The sequence below is a fragment of the Athene cunicularia genome (assembly GCF_003259725.1).
Source record: "Athene cunicularia isolate RWA chromosome Z unlocalized genomic scaffold, athCun1 chrZ_part2, whole genome shotgun sequence".
Lineage (NCBI taxonomy): Eukaryota > Metazoa > Chordata > Aves > Strigiformes > Strigidae > Athene > Athene cunicularia.
The window spans coordinates 431,465-451,688 of NW_020799143.1; the positions used below are offsets into that span (position 1 = coordinate 431,465).

At 35.9% G+C, this 20,224-nt stretch overlaps 1 long non-coding RNA gene across 2 annotated transcripts; it reads right to left on the reverse strand.

The window, feature by feature from the left end:
• Nucleotides 1-1,425: 1,425 nt before the first annotated feature.
• LOC113489981 lies at nucleotides 1,426-16,382 on the reverse strand. Of its 2 annotated transcripts, none has more exons than XR_003400121.1 (3): nucleotides 16,337-16,382; nucleotides 7,872-7,991; nucleotides 1,426-1,599 (listed from the first exon to the last, which is right to left on the reverse strand). It is a non-coding gene; the product is annotated as an uncharacterized LOC113489981 (long non-coding RNA). The 2 variants fall into 2 exon arrangements; XR_003400120.1 differs by lacking the exon at nucleotides 1,426-1,599 and adding an exon at nucleotides 7,539-7,733.
• Between the last annotated feature and the right edge of the window lie 3,842 nt (nucleotides 16,383-20,224).

Sequence of the window (20,224 nt, forward strand, 5' to 3'; positions counted from 1 at the left end):
AATTTTTTACATTTCATTTTGAAGTTGCATGTTGTTATTTTTTACTTGTGTTAACTCAGTTAGCAAGCATGTGGGAACCCAGCCAAGATGCAAAAAGCAAACATAAGGAAAAATGTTTGAGGTATTTTCATCATAATTTATGAAACATATTGATACATAAACAGGAAAATAGAAAAAGTTTCAGAAATGCCTTTGACATCACCTATCAAACTAGTGGGAAAAATTACTTGTTTTCTTCACACATTATTACTAAAAAATCTACTAATACGTAAGGACAACTGAATTGTGTATTTCCTTCTATAATATGTTTAATTGTTGTCAAGGCCATTCAGAGCCATAAGTAAATGCACAGTTAATATTTCAGGCAACAAGATGTGAAATATCCATGGAGATCCTTTAGTTGGCAATCAATCTGGGGATAACAGATTCTTGAAAGCTTTTGTTTTGAAAGATTCTTCTTCTAATTGGTATAACAGAAACTCTGTTTTAAAATCAAGGCATGTTTAATCTATCTGTCATACCTTTTCGTACTTGTAATTGACAGCATGGACATACCATCAATCCAGTATTGCATTACTGTCTGTATATGGTCTATATCAGCTCATTTAGGCACCCCTCATGTTTTTGTGTATGCCCCACACTTCTGACATCTGGGATGATGGATATTTTTATAAACAATGTAATTAGTGGTTAGAACTGGAGGAAGCTCCCATTCTCTGCAAAACAGTGCAGATCTCTGCTAAGTACTGGGAATGCACATTAAATTCCATGAAAATTAGCTTGCAAAGAAAATAAATTGAAAAAAAGCATTTCTGTTCTGGGTCTGAGAGAGACAGTGGTTGACTAAGGAAATACTAGAGTTCAAAGAGCAATATGCTAATATTCACCAGAATTGTAATGGGACGGAAATTTGGAGGAAGTACAACAAACTCACAGCAATAGCACCTAAAACCACAATAACTGTATAAACTCCATCAAGCCTAGTTACTTATTATGTGTGAACAGCACTGCCATGACCAAAGAAAGTCTTATTGAAAGAGATGTCCAGACTTTCTTCTTATTTCAGTAGTATCACATGGCTATGAATGAAAACTTTCTGCAACAACACATTGAGGGACGATACTTTGAATTTCTTCCATGTAATAATACAAGCACCATGTGACATCCTCATTACCACAAAGATGCCACACATATCTCTTATGTGTTTCAGAGAAAACTTAAAGAATCTTACTTATGCTAGCAAATATTGAATTGTTGCTGGGAAGCCACAGAATCCTTACTGTATACATGAAAGCAAATACACTGGAGGAAATAGGTAAAATCATCTCATGATCCATTATAGAAATAAAAACTTCTCAGTCATATAGTAGTCAGTAACACTGCTGTCTTCTGAGATTCTGATTTTTATCTTTTCTTTACCTTTTTTATTCCTTCTTTTTACTCTTTATTCAGTAAGAGAGGATACCAGAAGAAGTCTGTGAAAGCTCATAATGGCAGGTAACTTAAAGGTAATTGCCTTCTTTGTTTCAGAAATCTGATTGTCCATTCCAAGATCAAATGACCAGAGATTCTTGAAAAGCAATGCAGATAGAAAATGGACTGTAGAAGGTGGAAACATTAATTACTATGGTAACAAACTCACTTAGAACTGAGAAATAGTTTAGAATAGGCATATTAAAGTAATAATTGAAATTCCTTCTTTAATATTAGTGATATTCTCATGCAAAGTCATTTTTATTCTATCAAGTTCTTTAGAGCAAAATATTTTTGGTTCAATTTTTATTTCTATAGTAAGGAAAAAGAAACACAAGCTATTAAATATGTCATACAGCTTGAAGAATAATTCTGTTTATGAGGCTTCAAGTATGTTAATTATGACATGTGTTCGAACACAGTTTTTATCTCCAATTTCTTGAAGCCTTTCTCCAATTCTCCATTATTCAATAAAAAAACCTTTACAATAGTGCTGATGTGAAAGAAAAGTGTTGGTGGCATGTTCTCTTATGAATTAGTGTATCCTCTGCAATAAAATGCACTGTGAGCCTGCTCCAATTTAAGAGAATAATTCAGTAGCCTTTTATAATGGTTTGGACTGTGTCTAACAGCTTTTTTCAATGAGCTTTTCAATAATATAATAAGCTGCAATACATTGGCTTGTGGTAATATTTCACTAAATGTTATGTGGTGGAAAGTGAGCTTAAGCATTGTATTGAAACAGGAAAGGGGTGAATTTTACAGGGTTTGCTTTATTAGTAATGATTTTCTTCTAGGTTCACTGGCCACATGGGGAACCATCTGCTGAAATTAGTCTTCAAAGGGTAAAGCCACAGCCCAGCCTGTCTAGCTGTATTAAGGTAACAGACTATAAAAAGGGCTGGAGCAAGAAATTTCCACTTCAGGGCTGGTGAACAGTAAAAGAATGTGTCTGCTGTTGGCAGTATCAATTCTTCATCTCTTAACATGTCATATAGAGACTATACAACAAAATGGATGTGTCACTGTAGCACAGCATTTCTGATCTAGCACAGTGAAGTGCTGTGGTGTTTCTGTGCGTACTGGTATTCAGCAAATTAATTCCTCTAGCATCCCTGGCTCCCTGCTCTGCTTGCAGGTGCATAGTGACACCTTGCTGATTCTTCTTTAGTTTAGTTGGTGTTCCAGCTAGCTAGAGAAAGCTGACACAAATGCACTTCTCACACATTCCTATTGCTAGCAAGAAAGTTCCCTTGAAAATTTGTCCTAGGACCTTAGAGGGGCTTAGCATTATGTAAATATTTACTTAATCGTACTCACATTTCTCTCTGAGGCCTCAAAACAGGGAAGGCCTTAAATCTGTGCCTTAGACTGTCAACTACATAAAACTTAAAATGTATTAAGACTTTAAATGCCAATGAATCATATCATTTGCACATTTTTCTCATTTTCTTTCACAAGATGGAGAACAAGTCTCACTGCATCAATCTCATCAATACAGGTAAGCATTTGTACAGCACATCCTGTAAATTTATCTCATGTAAATGCTACAGGTCTTTATTTAGTGTCACTACATTTATTATGGACTTAAAAGTGATCTTAATGCTACAGGAAGTACTGGTGAGATTGCATTTCATTATAAGATCGCAGAGACTGCAGCTTGCAGACCCTGTAGTGTGCCAGCAGTATTGTCTGTAGAGCTCCAGCACAACACAAAGAGAAACATTCCCAAAATAAGCAAAAATAAAAACTAAAGAAAAACCAAGGAAGGCAACTAAGACACCAGATAAATAAGAGTCTATATTCAGAAAATAACTACATTATATTTTGAGATTTGCACATCCAAACAGAGTTAGAAAATGCAGACAGGAATTGTGAGCAAAATTCACTACAGCAGTGAAGCTGTGATGATTCCTTCACAGGTTTTACAACTGCATCACTGTCCTCAAGTAAGAAATATTAAACATATATAGATGGAGGTACTCATCCACTTCCACATGAATTCATCCTTAATAATCCACTGAAACTCATAAAACATAAACCACATCAATCCGCTTCAGTATATAACTAGTTATTAAATGCAAACTCCAATATACCATAAAACTTAAAAGAAAATGGGGAAAATGACACAACCAATGTACTGTGAATGTGAATGTTATAACATATGGAGGACAAGTTTATAAAACAGCAAGACATGCAGATCTAGAATTAACACACTTCAAGCTCCTGTGGAGATTGTACTGGACTTCAGAAAAGGGTTACTAATTATGTTTAAGAGACTTTTATGAATCTTGGACACATTAAAATAAACAATGTGTTCCAGCAGTGCACTTAGGTCCTGACTTCAGTGACACTGCAGTTTAAATTTAGTGTAAAATTCAGTGTAAAGCATTTGTTTTCCCTGCTATTTCTCTTTCTTTCTTTCTTTTGCTACTTGGGGAGAAGTTCTCTACCCTATGTTTAGAAAACTACTCCTTGGGGACAAGTTCCCCAGAATGAGAGAACTATTCTAATAATAGTCTCCTCCTCTTCATCAGTTTAACAGATGTATGAAAACAATAAGATCAATGTTTTGTAATCCTTCTTGGATGTCACATGCTGCTGCTCCCTTGCAGTGAAGAATGAAAAAAAACACTTTGTAACCATAGACTATAAAGTTACAGCTCACATTCATGTGTAAATTTAAATGGCTACCCAAAAGGGAAAAAAAAAAAAAAAAAGAGAGGCCATCCTTATTGACACTTGTCCAAGGAATCTTCGATTTTGTCTGAAATGGATGACCTTTTGCTGCAGTTGGCATAAAGACCCATTCTAATCCTGAGTTTACAGAAGGAAGCTTAGACAGTTTGGATACTGCTTCTGAAGTCTGAACTAAACTGTCCAGAGATGTTCTTTGGCTGTTCTCATACAATTTCTATTGCTGTTGAGAGAAATGTCCCTACTGCTTTCCCTAAATTATGTGGCCAGTTCCATAAAAGTACATTTAACTTTCATGGCTACATGGGGTGTACTCTTATATAAGTTTTACAAAAATGACAACTTCTACACTCAAAATTTTTATGAATGTTAACAAAGCAGCCACTTTCATGAGTATTACAGCTGCTGCAAATAACATCATTTGTACTAGAGGTCAATTATGTAACTGTTAGACTGTGGACACTTACAATGAAGGTCAACATGATAAATTTTAGCCACAGTAAGTTTGTCCTCCTGCCATGTTCCTGTTTCCCTCAGCTGCACGAGTGAGCTGTTTGGAGCTCACCCTGAACACCAGGTGATCAAAGGAGCTAACCATAGGGGAACATTTTATTCTCACATATTTGTAGACAGCCAAATATCAAGAGCATGAGGCCTTACCACATGTCCTTCTTCACAAGACTTGTTAGCAGGTGTTGATACAACACTGGTGTTAGCACAGTTTCCTTCTTGCTGCTCACCCTTTCTACTCCAGGCTGGAGTTCACTGGAGTGCTCCCATGATGTCCCTCTCTCATTGTTGCTTAGTTTAGCTTCTAACTAGTCCCTCATGATGCTGAATGCTGTTGTCCACCTTTTGTACTGAAAATTATACCTTCAGTGCATTTTTGCTAAGGTCTATCAGGATTTCATTTTTAGGTAATTATCATTTCAGAAATTAATTTTCAGAAATTTCAGTAACTGAAGGAACATAAGTTTTTGTAATTAATTTGTATGGGTTACAATTATTGAGATAGGGAAAGAAACTTTTTTGTTTGTTTGTTTTCTTTTCAAAAAAAAAAGCGCTCTTGATTGATCTGACATTTTGGTGGTTGTAAATAAGGTTTAAATTCAGTATATTTTAATCCAGGAAAAAAAAATTACTCAGTTGTTTAAACCATTCATATCACCACTTTCAAAATCATTTTGGTAGGAGAAGGACGATTAGGAGAAAGCTCAAGGAGACTGAGTATCTCTTGAAAAGATCATAGTGCTTTCATTAAATCACTCGGATGAAAGTTAGGGTGGTTTCCCTGAGCTGACTTCATAGTAATTGATTTTAAGAGTGCCACATCATTGTTTTATTTTTAGAAATATTCCCAGATTAAAATAAATAGTTATTATACTTCAATCAAAACTGATTATTTTCTTCAGCTCAAATTTCTGAAAAAATAAATTTGCTTAATTAAAACTATTTTACTTCTTCAGACAACTGGAAAATTAGTGATTCATGCAGGATCTCTCTAATTTAGCTGAAGGAGACTAAATAGCACCCACTCACCAAAACTATGAATGACATTTTTAATCCCCTACATTATTGCTAATGTAGTGGCACTTGCTTAAAATAGAAGTCAGCTTCCTGGATTCCCCAGTGTTAAAAATTTCTCCTATATAATTTTTCACATTTTTTTCTGATAGTACAAACTCAGTAAAATAATACATGAGGAGAATCTGAACAATGTTATCTAACTTTATTCATCTGCAAGTTTCTGGTATAGCTAATGTTGTAGAGTAGATTTGAGATTAAACCACAATTATATATTAATAGAATTACACTGTCTATTACTAAATCAGTGTAAAGGGGGGTTCTATCAAGATGCCAATTTAAAAACCTGAAGAGGAACAAAAGTCCAAAACCAATGTTAAGTACATGGAGAAAAAATATTCCCCCTCTTCCAACTCCATACTCAGCAGACCTGTAACAGCACTGAAAAAGGAACATGGTTGTTTTGCCAACTACATGTGATCATTTCACTAATTTGCCTTTAAATTTCCCCTAACCAACCAGAACTGACTAGTAATGAGCTGACAGGGGTCGGTTATCATTTGATAGTAGTACAGTCGGGTTGATTCTGAGTCGCAATACCTGTCCAAGGTGGTCCCAAGAAGGAGCAATTATGGGCCACTACTTTCTCAGACCTGTGCATATACTCGCTTAGAATAACCCCAGTTGTCTACAGAAGAGAAATAAACTGGTCTTTATGCAGCTTCATATTCCTGTCACTTACTATATATTTTATCGAATGATCAAATACAGCTCAAAAGTAGTCTCTCTTTATGAGCCAAGATATTTTTATCCTACTTCACTGTTAATAAAAATATAGTCTCAGGTAAGAGCTTGCAATCCAAATAAATATCTGGGCTTCTTTTATAGAAGTTAAATATCACCTCCAGATTATACATGCTAATTCACTATGTCTGGGCTTGTTATTTTACTTAATCAAGCTTATCATTATGGAGACAAAGTCATCCATGTGGCATATGTGCAGGAAAGGAACTTTAATACCTAGTGGAGTGTTGTAACAACAATCATCACCAAGGACATCTCACTTACTCCAGAATCATTTACATTTGGTAACAAAGTCAAGGTCATATAATGAAGTCCTAAATCCTTCAAAAAAGGCAAATGTAATAAACAACCCAGATCAACTGTTGTTTAAAATCAAGGAACTCTTTACCTCATAATGGGTTTGATTCCCCTGACATAAAGTCTTAAGCACTACCAGCTTCAAAGTTACACACATGCAAAATACAGTTACTAGTATATAAACATGTATTTAGAAACTGTGCACTAGCATATGTGATGCCCATAGAAATGGCTTTTTTTACTCAGCTTGTATGGATAGGTGCTTTTTCATCAGAAAAACTCCATCTGTATGCATATGACAGTACATGTAGGAGCTTCCCATACACTGTAGTATTAAAATCTGGAGTATTTCCTGTTTCTGTCCTTATATTTCTCTGAGACATGAAGACATCAATAGCTCTATTTCATATTAATAGAGGTATATTTCCTACATTGTCTTAGTTAGCTTTATCTGAGTATGGTCCAGCCATCTGTCTTAATATGTCTGTAGGATGTATTCCGAGTTCTATCAGTTTTTGTCCTGCTCTGTTTGTCTTTTTCTGCAAATCTCAATTTTCTACCCAGAACTAACCTCCTGAAAACTGGAGCTACAATACACCTAATAGCAGGAAGCAGGGAACATTAAGGAAATTATATTTGAAACATCGGCTAAAACCTAAGCAGGACAGAACAGATGCTTAGAGAGATAACATCCAGATAACATCATAGTTGAGCCCAAAATCATTAAATGGAAGGTCTGCAGACAGACTAAATATGTATGTCCTATTGATTTACTAGATCTTCCACAATACATTATTGCAAATAATATACATATTCTGTTTTTTATTACAGCTACTCCATCCACACTTAGATGCTGCTTCTGACAAGCTGTGCTTTGTCACAAAAAGAAATGCTCAGAGAAGGCATCAGGGGTTCATTTCCCTTTGTCTACAACTCTTCTGCAATGACAGAAAACAAGAGCAGTTATGGAGTGCTGCGAAGTCAAGGGAGGATTGGCCGCTAACACCACCACAGCTGCATTTTGAGGAGCCATGACGCCACTCTAACTCACACCAACTAGCAGAGGAGTAGCCTACCTGACACCTTGTGGAAAGAGAGCACAAGATCCCTCAGCCTTCTTTCTGCATTCGACACAAACCTCTGCTCACCTCTGTGTTGACTTGTATGCTCCGGGTGCACACGTAAGGTTTCCTTCCCTGCATGTAGGAATGGAAAGTGATCTTACAGCAGGAGAAACTGATATGCATAGAGTCAGCCATCATGACTTTATGTGGTTTTAGATGTTCAGCAAAGACTGACAACTAAAAGAAGAGGCAAACACAGGAGGTATAATGTGCATTTCTGGAAGATTTTTTTTTTAGGGATGCATTTCAGCAAGTGTCTACAGCATCTTACAATATGACCATAGAATTTCTAGCTGAGATCTGAAGGCAGTACTATATATAATGCATTATCAGGATTACATCCTTAGTATTCTTTTTTACAACCAACCAGTCTCTAAGAAGTTACATCAATTCAAAACCAAATACTTTTCAGTAGTCTACTAGTAATTTCAGTATTTATACTTCCATAGAAGAGTTTAAGCCCTTATGCCACCTAAATACTATTTAAGATGATTTGAAAGTTTATGGTATTTGAAAAATCTGAGGTAATTTCGGCAATTATGGCACCAGATGACTTAATATGCCTTAAAACCATACACTACTATGAGGATTTTAGGCAATTTAAGTACTTAGGCCATGATAAAATAGCTCAAGTGCTTGGACTCCCTTGGACATTAAAGGGGTCTAAAAGATCAATGACTACATAATCTAGAATAGTTTGAACAGTCTATTATTTGTCAGAATATTGTTTGACCACAATTTGTAAATTATCTTGAAATTTTTTAAGTGAAATATTACCTAATATCTAGATAAAACTTCACAGCCATTACAAAAATATTTAAAATTATTATTATTATAATAATTATAATATTACTACAGAGTTGGTTCAAGCTTACATTAGCAAGTACCACCTCTGATCAGCATTATTCTTTAAAAAAACAACATAGGCTTTAATTTCCAAACATAGTACAATTTCTGATATCAGGGGCTGAGCTGCTAGATTTATTTTAAGTCTCATCTAAAGTTTTTGGCATTGGTTACATACGAAACCAAAAAAAAAAAACATGCTAGCTACCTTTATATGCATTCAAATTATGCAGTCTGTATTACCTAGTTCTAGTAAAATATTTACACATCTGATTGGAATGAAAATTTTGAATTTCTAACACACAAATAAAGATTTATTTTTTTTTTAATAAAACAATATATGCTTCAAAAATCATTCATGTCCAGTGTTCTGAGAAGAAACAGCATGATACACTGCCACATACCAAGTCAGTTTCCATAACTGTTGCCATCGGAGTAATGAAGTGTCATGCAAAAAAATGTTTATCTAACAAAATAGGCTAATACTATTTGTAGATGATGCAGATACAAAAATTGCTATGATTAATACTTTTGTCTCTGTGTGACTTTTGGATATTTAAAATTATTTCACTGCTTTCTGATGCAGATGTGCAGGGAACACTGTAAAATTTGAACTATTTTCTATTCAGCTCCTACTAGATAAGCAAGAACTTCACATAAAAGCATAAAATCTTGATACTGTCAGCCTTATTGGTCACATCATGATGGGATACAAAAAAATGAACTTGATGGAAAGACTGTATCTTTCTCTCAGTTATGTTAGTGCCTCTGTGGTATGAATGTCAAATGGTAAAACAATAGAAAAAACTTGCAGCATTTCAGCAGTTAACTAAAATCAGCCAAAAATATTGGGGGATTAGTTGGTTAGAATTTGCAAACATAGACTATGTCAGTCTCATATCTTACTCATCTACTTCCAAAGTCCCTAAAGTAGGACATTTTTTTCACCTTTATAGGAACAATTTTTGTTGCCAGCACTTAAATAAAAGTATAAATAATATCCTGATAATTGTTCAGGCACTAGTCCTTATTTGAAGACTACTGCCTAAAATGTTTCCTTACATCTAGAAAGCAAAATATTAAGCCACACTGGGAAAATTATCTTCACTGAAGCTTCCATCACGAAAACGAGTTCAATACTACTCCTACACAGCTCTCATTCACTGATCTCACCAACTCCCACCAACTGCCAGATGACTATAGTAGTATTTCTGTACACACATATGTCCTGGTTCAGCCAGGATAGAGTAAAGCTTTCCCCAGCAGAGAGAGAGGGGGAAGGGATCTCCAGCCGAGTTATTCATACCATGCTGGCATCAGGTCCAGGGGCGGAGCCTTTTCACCTTTCGCTTCTGGTGTTGGTTTTTGCCATACACGCGGCGGGTTTGCTCCGTGATCATTTAGTGGTATTTCTCTGTATATCTTTTGTCTTGTTCACTGTTATTGCTGTTTATTGTTGTTACCATTGATGCTGTTGTTATTCAGATTGTTCTATCACCTGTTGTATTAAATTTCTTGTTATTTTAGCCGGGGTCTGTGTTTAACTTCCAGCCCGACCGGCGCGGGTGGGGGAGGGGCAACAGCCACGTGCTCTCTCATCCTGGCAAGAATTAAACCTTGCACAACATATTAAACAATTCTGTCTTATTATGATTTATTTTTTATTTATGCTAATGAAACAAAATCACTCCAGTAAAGAACAGAGTATTTACTATTCTCATAGCTAGACAACATCTGTAGAAATCTTTGTCAGTCAGGACCCTGAACAAACCTCTAAGTCTTACTGCCAAAAGTGCATTTATACACACAGAGAAATACCAGACCAGATTAAAAATTCTGTCCCTATTATAATATATGGGATGTGCTCTGAGCAGATTTAATTGGTATTGATAAGGAAGAAGTATCAGTGTAATACTCCATAATTACTTGTACAGATCTGTTCAGACTCCTTTGCAAGTGCAGCTCTGTGAATAGATTCAGCAAGTTAAACCTTAAAAGCCATTCAGACGGGATCCAGGCATTATTCTTTAATTATTATTAAAAGTGAAGTCCATAGTGGGAGATAAAAGCAATGCTCAGCTAATCACACTCTTACTCTAGTCTCATAGGGAGGCTTCATTTGTGAGTTTCCCAAAAAGGATGACATAGTTGTCATGGGTTCATGGTTCCCACAATGCATTTCTTTTTCTCTTCATTAACCTGTCACTAATTTAATCTGTGAAAGCTGTGTCATAATCACATCTTACATTTCTCTCTATTACTGTGGAACAAATTACAACATTTTTCATTTCAGAAAGACTCCACTGTTATTTCTGCTGTTGATAATGAGTTCATAAGGTAGACCTCACAGTCCTTCCAGCCTCTGTCGCGAACTATAAGCCATTTCTTAAAAATAAAATTTTACACATTACAAAATAGTAAGGGTATTATATCATCCCTCATCACTTCTGTCAGAAGGATGCTAGTTCTTTATTTCAGGAAAATAATCTATTATTTTTCATGACTCTGTTTATTTCATAAAAAAAAAAAAAAAAAATCAGAATTAAAGCCCCAAAATGTGTATGATCTAAGCTAACAAAAATGCAGATCTCTAGCTTCGTGCAGAACTATTCTTTTTAAAGCTAAAATGAAGACACTTCTGAGACTGGATTGCTCAAAAGATTAATATCAGACAGTTTAACACAAAGTAATATTTCCATATTCAGTGGCAGTTGTCAGAATTGTTACCATCTCATGACTGCTTCCCATTTGAAATAAAAGGGATTGGTGCTCTCAGTCATTTTTTTCAGGAGACCCTAATCCACTTCACAAAACATAACTGCATTTAACAGTAGATGACAAAAGGGCCAAATCTTGAATATTTAAACAGTCAAATTACCTTGTCACTCTTAAAAGTACCAAGATCGAGCATATGTTGCACATTGGAATCTTGCAAAATCACTCATTAAACCAAGGCTTTTGCTACTGAAAATAGTCTTTTATTCTGCAGGACCACTCCTCTAAAACTGAAATACTACCTAAAATGTGACAGTGAATTTATCATAGAGTAGAAAGTTTTATACCATCTATATAGTAATGATGCTGACATTTTATATATATTCTCTAGACACTCAGTAAGACTTGATTCAATTTGTATATTTCTGATCTGTGATCTCCAAATTCATTTTGCAATTACAAGGAGCAAATCTGCCCATCCTAGACATATTGTCTCAAATACCAGAATACTTGAGATGTTATTGAGAAATGAAATTTTAACGGTACTTCAAACTACAGTTCACTGCCTCATTTGTTTTGTTAACCAGAACTGTCCTGAGTAATCCTGGAATATGTCTGTGTTATGTCTGCATTAATTCAGTGAAATAGGACCTGACAGCAGGTTGAAGCAGTTGGTGTTTGGCCCTCACACCTACATTATTTGCAGCTCAGGAACTTTTCTTCAGACACATTTAGTCTGGTCTCCTGGTATAGCATACCATATAAATGTAGCAATGTTGTCAAAATAAAACCCCAAACCCGCAAATTCCAATACCAGTTGGAACACATCTGGTGCACACCTAGAATGAAGTTTGCAGGTTTGTGGGGTTTTTTGGTTGATTTGTTTTGTTTTGGTTTGTTTTTTTTTTTTAAGAAAACTACTTCACATCAAAGTTCTGTGAGTTGAACCAGCTCTCAGAAAATGGAAATGATTGAGAGATTCACTTCAAACTGTACTACTGCTCCAAATCAAAATGCTAACTTTGAGGGAACTGACATAAATTCCTTTCATGTTCCCAAACTGGATACCAATAGATCCAAGTGATGTAATAGATGGAGTCAGAAAACCAGCAAAACCAAAAGTAAAGCAGCTTCAGGTATTTCAAAGCTGTAGCGCAAAAGTTGTTTTCACCTTGTTCTTTAAGCAGTCAGCTATCACAACAGAAATTCTGTACATCTGTTCACTATTAGCTTGGTAACTCTTTTATCCCTAAACACTTCCTCACAGGGTATACAACCAATCATTAAGGTAATACTTTCCTTTTGAACAGGACGTAGACATTCCGAAGAGTTGTGGTTTTTTGATTACTCTAAAATATCTCACTGTAACAGTGCCTCTAGTTTTTTTTTTTTTTTTTTTTTTTTTCAGTGTGCAAATCTACAGAGGAAGCTGTACCTTCAGCTTAGTTTTAAAAAGGCATAGTCAAACAAAATTTGCCTTTTATTTGGTATTGCAGCCAGGTGAAGGTTCATTTCTGAAAATGAAACCATAGAGCTGTAATTCGCTGTTAGAAGGTCATTCTGTCCTGAATGTCTTTGTTCTGAAATATGATTAAGCAAATATGAATATTCTTAGTCAAGATAATTTCTGAACTTGATATGATTTCTACCTTAGTAAAGCTTGTACAACTTGAATATGATTTTTTTTTTTTAATTCTGATTTAGTAATTTCATTTATTTGGTCTAATTTCAGAAATAAAACTCTTCCACAGCAGAATACTAGCAAAGTCCTATATCCACTGTGTATCATCTTCAATAGATATTTTTCAATAAACACCATTCTATCACTATTCTATCACTGCTATTTCATAGTAGTCTATTTCTGACCTGTAAGTTTAGATATGTAACCCTGATGGATCATATTTTGCATAACTGTGCCTTTTCTATTTATACAAGGGATAAATGAATACGTATCTTCAGACTTCTTGACACATTTGCAGTTGTTAGTTGATGTTTTATTAAAGACAAAAATCTTGGTATATAAATTATAAGCACATAACAAACCTCCATGTGTCCATCCATATCTCCACAACCACAGCCACAACATGCAAGTAGAGATGCTACAAGAAGCCTTCAGCATGAACATCTGAAAAAGAATAGGATAAGGCTTCTCCAGGCAACAAATTCATTAGTGACCATAGATGACTGATGGTAGCATCAGCAGCAGAAGGCAATTCCAGAACTTCACCTGCTTGCCACCTCTGGAGCTCCAGCATAGAAGGAGAAAGGGTTCACCACAGGAAAAGGAGGAACCATGCTGTGATTATTGCTGATGACATGCGGAAACAAACTCTACAACTCAGATGGAGTTATAAAGCAGGTATATTTATTCAGTCAGTGTGCAAGGGGATTTCTCCACAAAGCTTGCACACTGTCTCGGCAAGTAGCCAAATATTTATTACTCCAAATCATACATATTCATTAGGAAAGGTCAGTTTATTACAATTAGTTCGGGGAATAGGTGTGATTACTATAATTATTTCTTGGAAATCATTTGCATAGTCTGAGCATTCGTAGTAGAAGTAGGGTCTTTAGTGATCAAGGGAGAAGTCCGTGGTCCTCTTCATGTTGTCTGCTCTTTCCAGGGCGTGTGCTGTGAAGAAAAGTCCAGGTGTCTTCTTCCTAAATCACTGAGATCATGCTCCATAGATAGCATATCTGAGTCCTTTTGTTCAAGTTTAAGTTTGCCTAAGTTCCCATTGAGGGCTTCTGTTATCGGTGAGTTGCCCTTTTAATTCATACCTCCGGGCTACCTGCTACTTTCCGATGTGTTGGTGGAGGAGGAAGGTCTTGGTTATCAACACCACTCGACGCAAATAACAACTATGGCATTCGCCAACGGTCTAGTCCTATTAAGTAGCTCTTGGGAGGGGATGCAAAAGAACCTGGACATAGTTAGAATATTCTGTGACCTAACAGGCCTCAAACACAAGAGGAAAAGTGTCACAGCTTTTACATCCGGCCGACAAAAGACTCATATACCATCAATGACTGTCCCCCATGGACTATCAAAGGCACTCCCCTCAACATAATTCACCCAAACAACACCAAGAAATACCTAGGACTGTTCATTGACCCCTGGATAGGTATAACAAAACCAAAGTTACTTGACAAAATGACAGATTGTCTGCAGAGAATAGAAAGGTCCCCATTAAAAGCATTCCAAAAGATCGACATACTAAGAATTACACTATCCCAAGAATCATCTACCTGGCAGACCACTCAGATACTAAACCTACATACCTAGAGACCTAACAATTAGGAACACAGTTAAAAGGTGGTTACACCTTCCCCCAAGTACAGCTGATGCCGTGCTCTACTCCAGTACAAAAGGTGGAGGATTAGGTCTAACTCGCCTCGCCAGCCTAATCCCCAGTGTACAAGCAAGAAGAATCCATAGAATCGCACAGTCCTCTGATGAGACCATCCGGGAAATAGTTAGTAACGAGAACATTGAGAAAGAGTTTAAAAACCTTTGGATTGCAGCAGGTGGAGATAAGGAAAAGGTCCCATCCATATGGGACCCTGGAACAGTTATAACGGTTGCTAAGGGAATAATACGTGAGGACGACTCAGAAAGGAGAGACCCACACTAAGGAGAGTCTTTCCAAAACCCTGCAATTGGTGTAATCAGGAATTCAAAAATTGGACCAAACTGCTATCCCAGGGCCGAGGCATAGAAAACTTTGAAAAGGACAATATTAGTAACTCTTGGATTGAACATTACAGGGGCATTCCTCACAGAAAGCTAATCACTGCCCTCCAATTAAGAGCAAATGTATACCCTACCTGAGAATTCCTAGTGAGAGGCAGGCAATTGACATAGAATAAATCTTGCCGTCATTGTCATGCCGAAAATGAAACCTGAGCCCACATAACTGGCCTATGTCCTATTGTACAAGATGCCAGAATTAAAAGGCACAATAAAATTTGTAATGTATTAATTGAGGAGGGTAAAAAGAAAGATTGGATTGTTTACCAGGAACCATTGATCAGAGATAGCCAAAATGAATTGTATAAACCAGATTTAATATTTCTAAAAGATGACACAGCAGTGGTGATAGATGTAACAATTAGATATGAAAGAAAAATTGAAACGTTGCAGGAATCTGCATCAGAAAAAGTAAATAAGTATAAACACTTAATAGACCAAATTCAAGAACTAACAAATACATCCAAAATTAAATTTATGGGCTTTCCCTTGGGTTCTCGTGGAAATTGGTACGAAGGCAACTATTCACTGCTCGCAGACATCGGCATTTCTAAATTCAGACAAAAGAGAATTGCGAGGAGATTATGTAATATGGCCCTATTCTCCTCAGTAGACATACTTCATATATTTGCAAGTAAATCTCGCTCAATTACCACTTAAAATCTGTAAATAGTTAACAATCGCACCTTCGGTTCTGCTAAAATCACTTCTATTCGGTTCTGTTAAAATCACCTCTATAAGCACTTTATGTAACTTCCAACTTGATTGTAATACACATTCATGTCTCACGTTGGATAGTAGTATGGGAATCTCGCATTACAAGCAGTGTCTGCCAATTGAAATTCGACCCTCTCAATTGGCCTAAACCTTTACTGAGTCAAAACCTACTTATTTTGACATAGGTGGACGGGCCATCTTTACTTAACCCAGAAAAGAAACATATTTTTATATGTGTTTGATAAATAGCCAATCCCCAACTGAATCCACAAGAGTCTGGGCAAGCAGGATTCTTAGGCAGTGTTCAGAAGTCATCGTATGTTGCTACAAGTAAATAATTGCAAGGAAAGTGGTCATTTCTCTGTATCACTGAACCCTGCTTTCTTACTTGATATTATCTCTGAGAGGCATCTGCAGTTAATTTCCCCCCTCCCTTGTCCTTCCTCTTGTGTAGATGACCAACATGGCCTTCTAAAGGACAAAAAAAAAGCCCCTCTCTGCATTTCAGGTTGCTGTTCTGTACCAAAACCATGGCTGTCATTACTTCTGTTCATAACTGCCTTTCCAACAAAACAAAACAAAAAAAAAAAATCCAAAAAACAACAACAAAAAATTGTTCTTTCTAACTATTTTTCCTCTATTTTTCTGTTTTAATTTTTTTTTCAATTTTCCATTGGTTTATCTTCTGTAACTACCCTGCTACTCACAGCTTTTCTTATTAATAGATTAGTAATTGGAAATGTGGAAACACTGAATGAATATAAGACCTTTTTGACTTCCTTTAGTTAAACAACTTTCAATGCATTTGATTTTTCACTGAATTTAATAAAAATAAACACTATAATTTTGATCTCCAAGAAAGACCACCTTTCTGCAAGTTTGTATATGTTCATGTAAGCATCATGTTCGTTGAAGTCAGCATATGTACTTAAACTGAAATCTTGACATAAAATATACCAGTTTTCTCAAGACCAAGATCACTGTTTTCAGTTCTCTGCTGCTCTGCCTCTTTTAAATGACCTGACAACTAATGCTGAACTAGAACAGTGCAAAGCTTAGGATGCCTTCACTTCCAGTTGCACAGGCCTCTAGCAAAGGCTTTGTGAAGACCTGACAGAACATCAAAAAGCCAAACTATTCTGACTACTCAACTCTGTTTTGTACTGACAAATAGAATCTCCCCATTGACACAGAAATGGTATGACAGACACTACATCTTGCTGTTCCTCTTCTCTAGACCACTTGTCCTGTTTCTGGTGAATCACAGTTGGATGTCAGTCCTCCAAAGGACTGACTCCTTGCCACAAACTTGCATTCACACCAAACAACTCTTGACTAACATGTCACATGATGAAGGAAGATGAAAATGCATGAAGATATTAGACAAACCTCAGCTCTATTTTCTTTACAAAACTGCATCAAAAATAGGAGATATATAGAGATAGATAGATAGATAGATAGATAGATAGATAGATAGATAGATAGATAGATAGATAGATATTATAAGAAGATGATCTGGGACAACATAGTGTCAATCATTTTGTGCATTTTCTGTTACATGCAGTAGTCTGTGGTTATGTACTGTTATTTGTGATATGGTATTATCAGGGAAATTAATTATACCATGGATTGTATGTGCAGAATCTAGCTGTATTGGCTTGATTCTTGTTCTTTGTTGTAACTAGTACTGCAGATGTATTCTCATTCAGAAACTGTCTACAAGAACTTGCAAACTGTTTGTAAGAACTTGCAAACTGAGCCTGAGAGTAGGAATAGTAAACTGTTAATTGCTTTTCGAAATGAAACACTGTAAGGAGGACAATTTTTTAATGTTCTGTTAAAATGAAAAGCTCCTTGCAACTAAAGAGTTGTTAACCCTGTATTAAAATAGTTCTTGTTTAATGAAAGGATTCTTTTTTTATTGTCCTCTTCTTACATATGCCTTTGTAAAAATCTGTGTTTCAATACAGGTCTGACAGACCTCTTCATACTGTAAAGTATCTGTCATTCTAGCTGTCCTTAAGACCCACAAAACAATAGGGAATATTAATTTAGTGGCTTACAGATGATAAAAGAAATACTGTTTAAAATGAGATCTAGGCAATTCTCTTTTTAAAAAACTGAAATATGCTGTATGAAAACTATTGGACATTGGAAAGAAATTTTATTTTTATTATTCACAAAATTCCATAAATCAATCCAATACAAAATACTTTTTATGCTCTAGTGATAATTTACAAGTAATCAACATTTCTGCTGAAAGCTTAAGTGAAAAATGCCTTGGGAATTAAAGCTAAATATATACCACACTGGGCTGGTAGGGACTGAACTTCACAGAGCAGTTCTCTGCACACTGAACTGTAAAGATAAAAGGTGATTTCCAACTGTTTGCCATTGTAATTACACTGTCAGAATTTTTAGAGCAAATACCATGTCTAAGTGTCAAAAATATAATGGATAATAGACTGCAAATTAATTAGTTATCTGGCTTTTCAATCACAATGAAGTCCTGTTCTTCACGATGTCTTTTCTGACACGCTAACCTTGTGTTTGCATTATTACTTTGGGTCATGTTACTGCAAATACCAGGACAGGCACACAAGACAACAATTTGATAGGTCATAAAACAAACAGTTCCTTAAGGGACAAATCTGAGGACAGAAATAACTGGGGTAGCCTGGTTGTGACTTTCCAGTATAAAATTTACAAGGATTCTAGGGTCTGGTCTCCCCAAAATTATCATCCTCTGTCAACACAGTTTGTAGTAAGTAGCACACAAGTTGAATTCACATATTCACACACCACAGCCAAACGTAAAAGAGTTTTACATTTTTCCCTGGAAGACTAATTCAATTACAGTCTGATATTTCACTGAATTATATTTACTAATGCTCATAATTATAGTTTTAAATGCAATAGCATAAAAAGCTACTCTAGATTGTTTATGACTCCGATCTTTTCTAAACTCTTCCAACTTTTTAACACAGTATCTCTAATAATTTGTCAACATTTTATGAGTAAGCTAAATTACTTCAGAAAGTGGAAAGTATCTTTTTTTGTCCTAATAACGTTTTAATAATGTTGGGGGGGGTGGGGGTGATAGGGGATATTACTGAGTTAAGAGGGTAAATCCATCTTTTGTTATTTATACCCAACTGAAATCCTTGCCTCTGATTACCTAAGAAGAATATAATAATGTCACAACTAAAAGATTACTCCAACTAGGAAATAGCATTAGAAGAATAACACTTATGGGAATAACACTCCCTTTAATTCTACAATTCCTGTTAATAAAAACCTGAAAGAAGTAAGAGCATCTAAGATATGACACTTAAGCACAGAAACTCATTGAATTTTTCCAGATATGTAGCACTTTGACTTCATTCCCCACCAAAATTTTTTACTTCAACACAAGAAAGGAATTAAAAAAAAAAAAAAAAAAAAAAAAAAAGTGTAATATCCTAAGTAAGAGAAACTTTTGCCTAAATAACAGCCAGACATAGGTGTAATAAACTGTTGTAACTAATTTGATAAATTAAGCAAGGAGGGTGGGTACACTTGAATGATCTGTAAATGTTAAACAATTAAATGTAGTGTGCCAGTCAGATTGGAAAAATGTAACTCTGTCTAAGAAACCCCACCTAGCATTCGGTTGGAACACTGTAACCTTGTCTCAGAAACCCCACCTAGAGCTGACATGTAACTGCTGTTTGAAGAAAAGCCCGCAAAAAGGATGAGATCATGAGGCTTTTAAAAGATCCAATAATAGGAGAAAAGTGTGCCAGGAGACCAAGGCTTTGAGATTTTCAAAAGACCCAATAGGAGGAGGACATGCACCCCAGCAACCCAAATGACCCAATGGAAAAGAGCAGGACAACTATCTGACGGGAGGAGTTTGGTTAAAGATGATGGCACAAGAGGAGAAAAACCACTGCTTTTTGGAACTTGGTGTGCATGTGGCAGAGTTGCGGCTCTCCATGCACCCAGTGCTGCTTTGCCTATTGCTTCCCACCCTAAATTGATTGAACCGAAATAAAAATATATTATTTTTATAAAAATTGGCTTTGTCTAATTATAACAATTTGGTGACCCTGACATGATCTCAGTGTGTTTTCCTGGACTGTGGCTTCTCGAGAGGCGCCCCACAGATCATGGCTCGAAAGTAGCAGTCTGGGTCAGTCTCCAGAGATCAATGGACAAAAGAGAAACAATAGTCAAAGGAACTGGAGCTCCAAAGGAAAGACTGCAGTATAAAATACCCATAATTCTGGTGCAC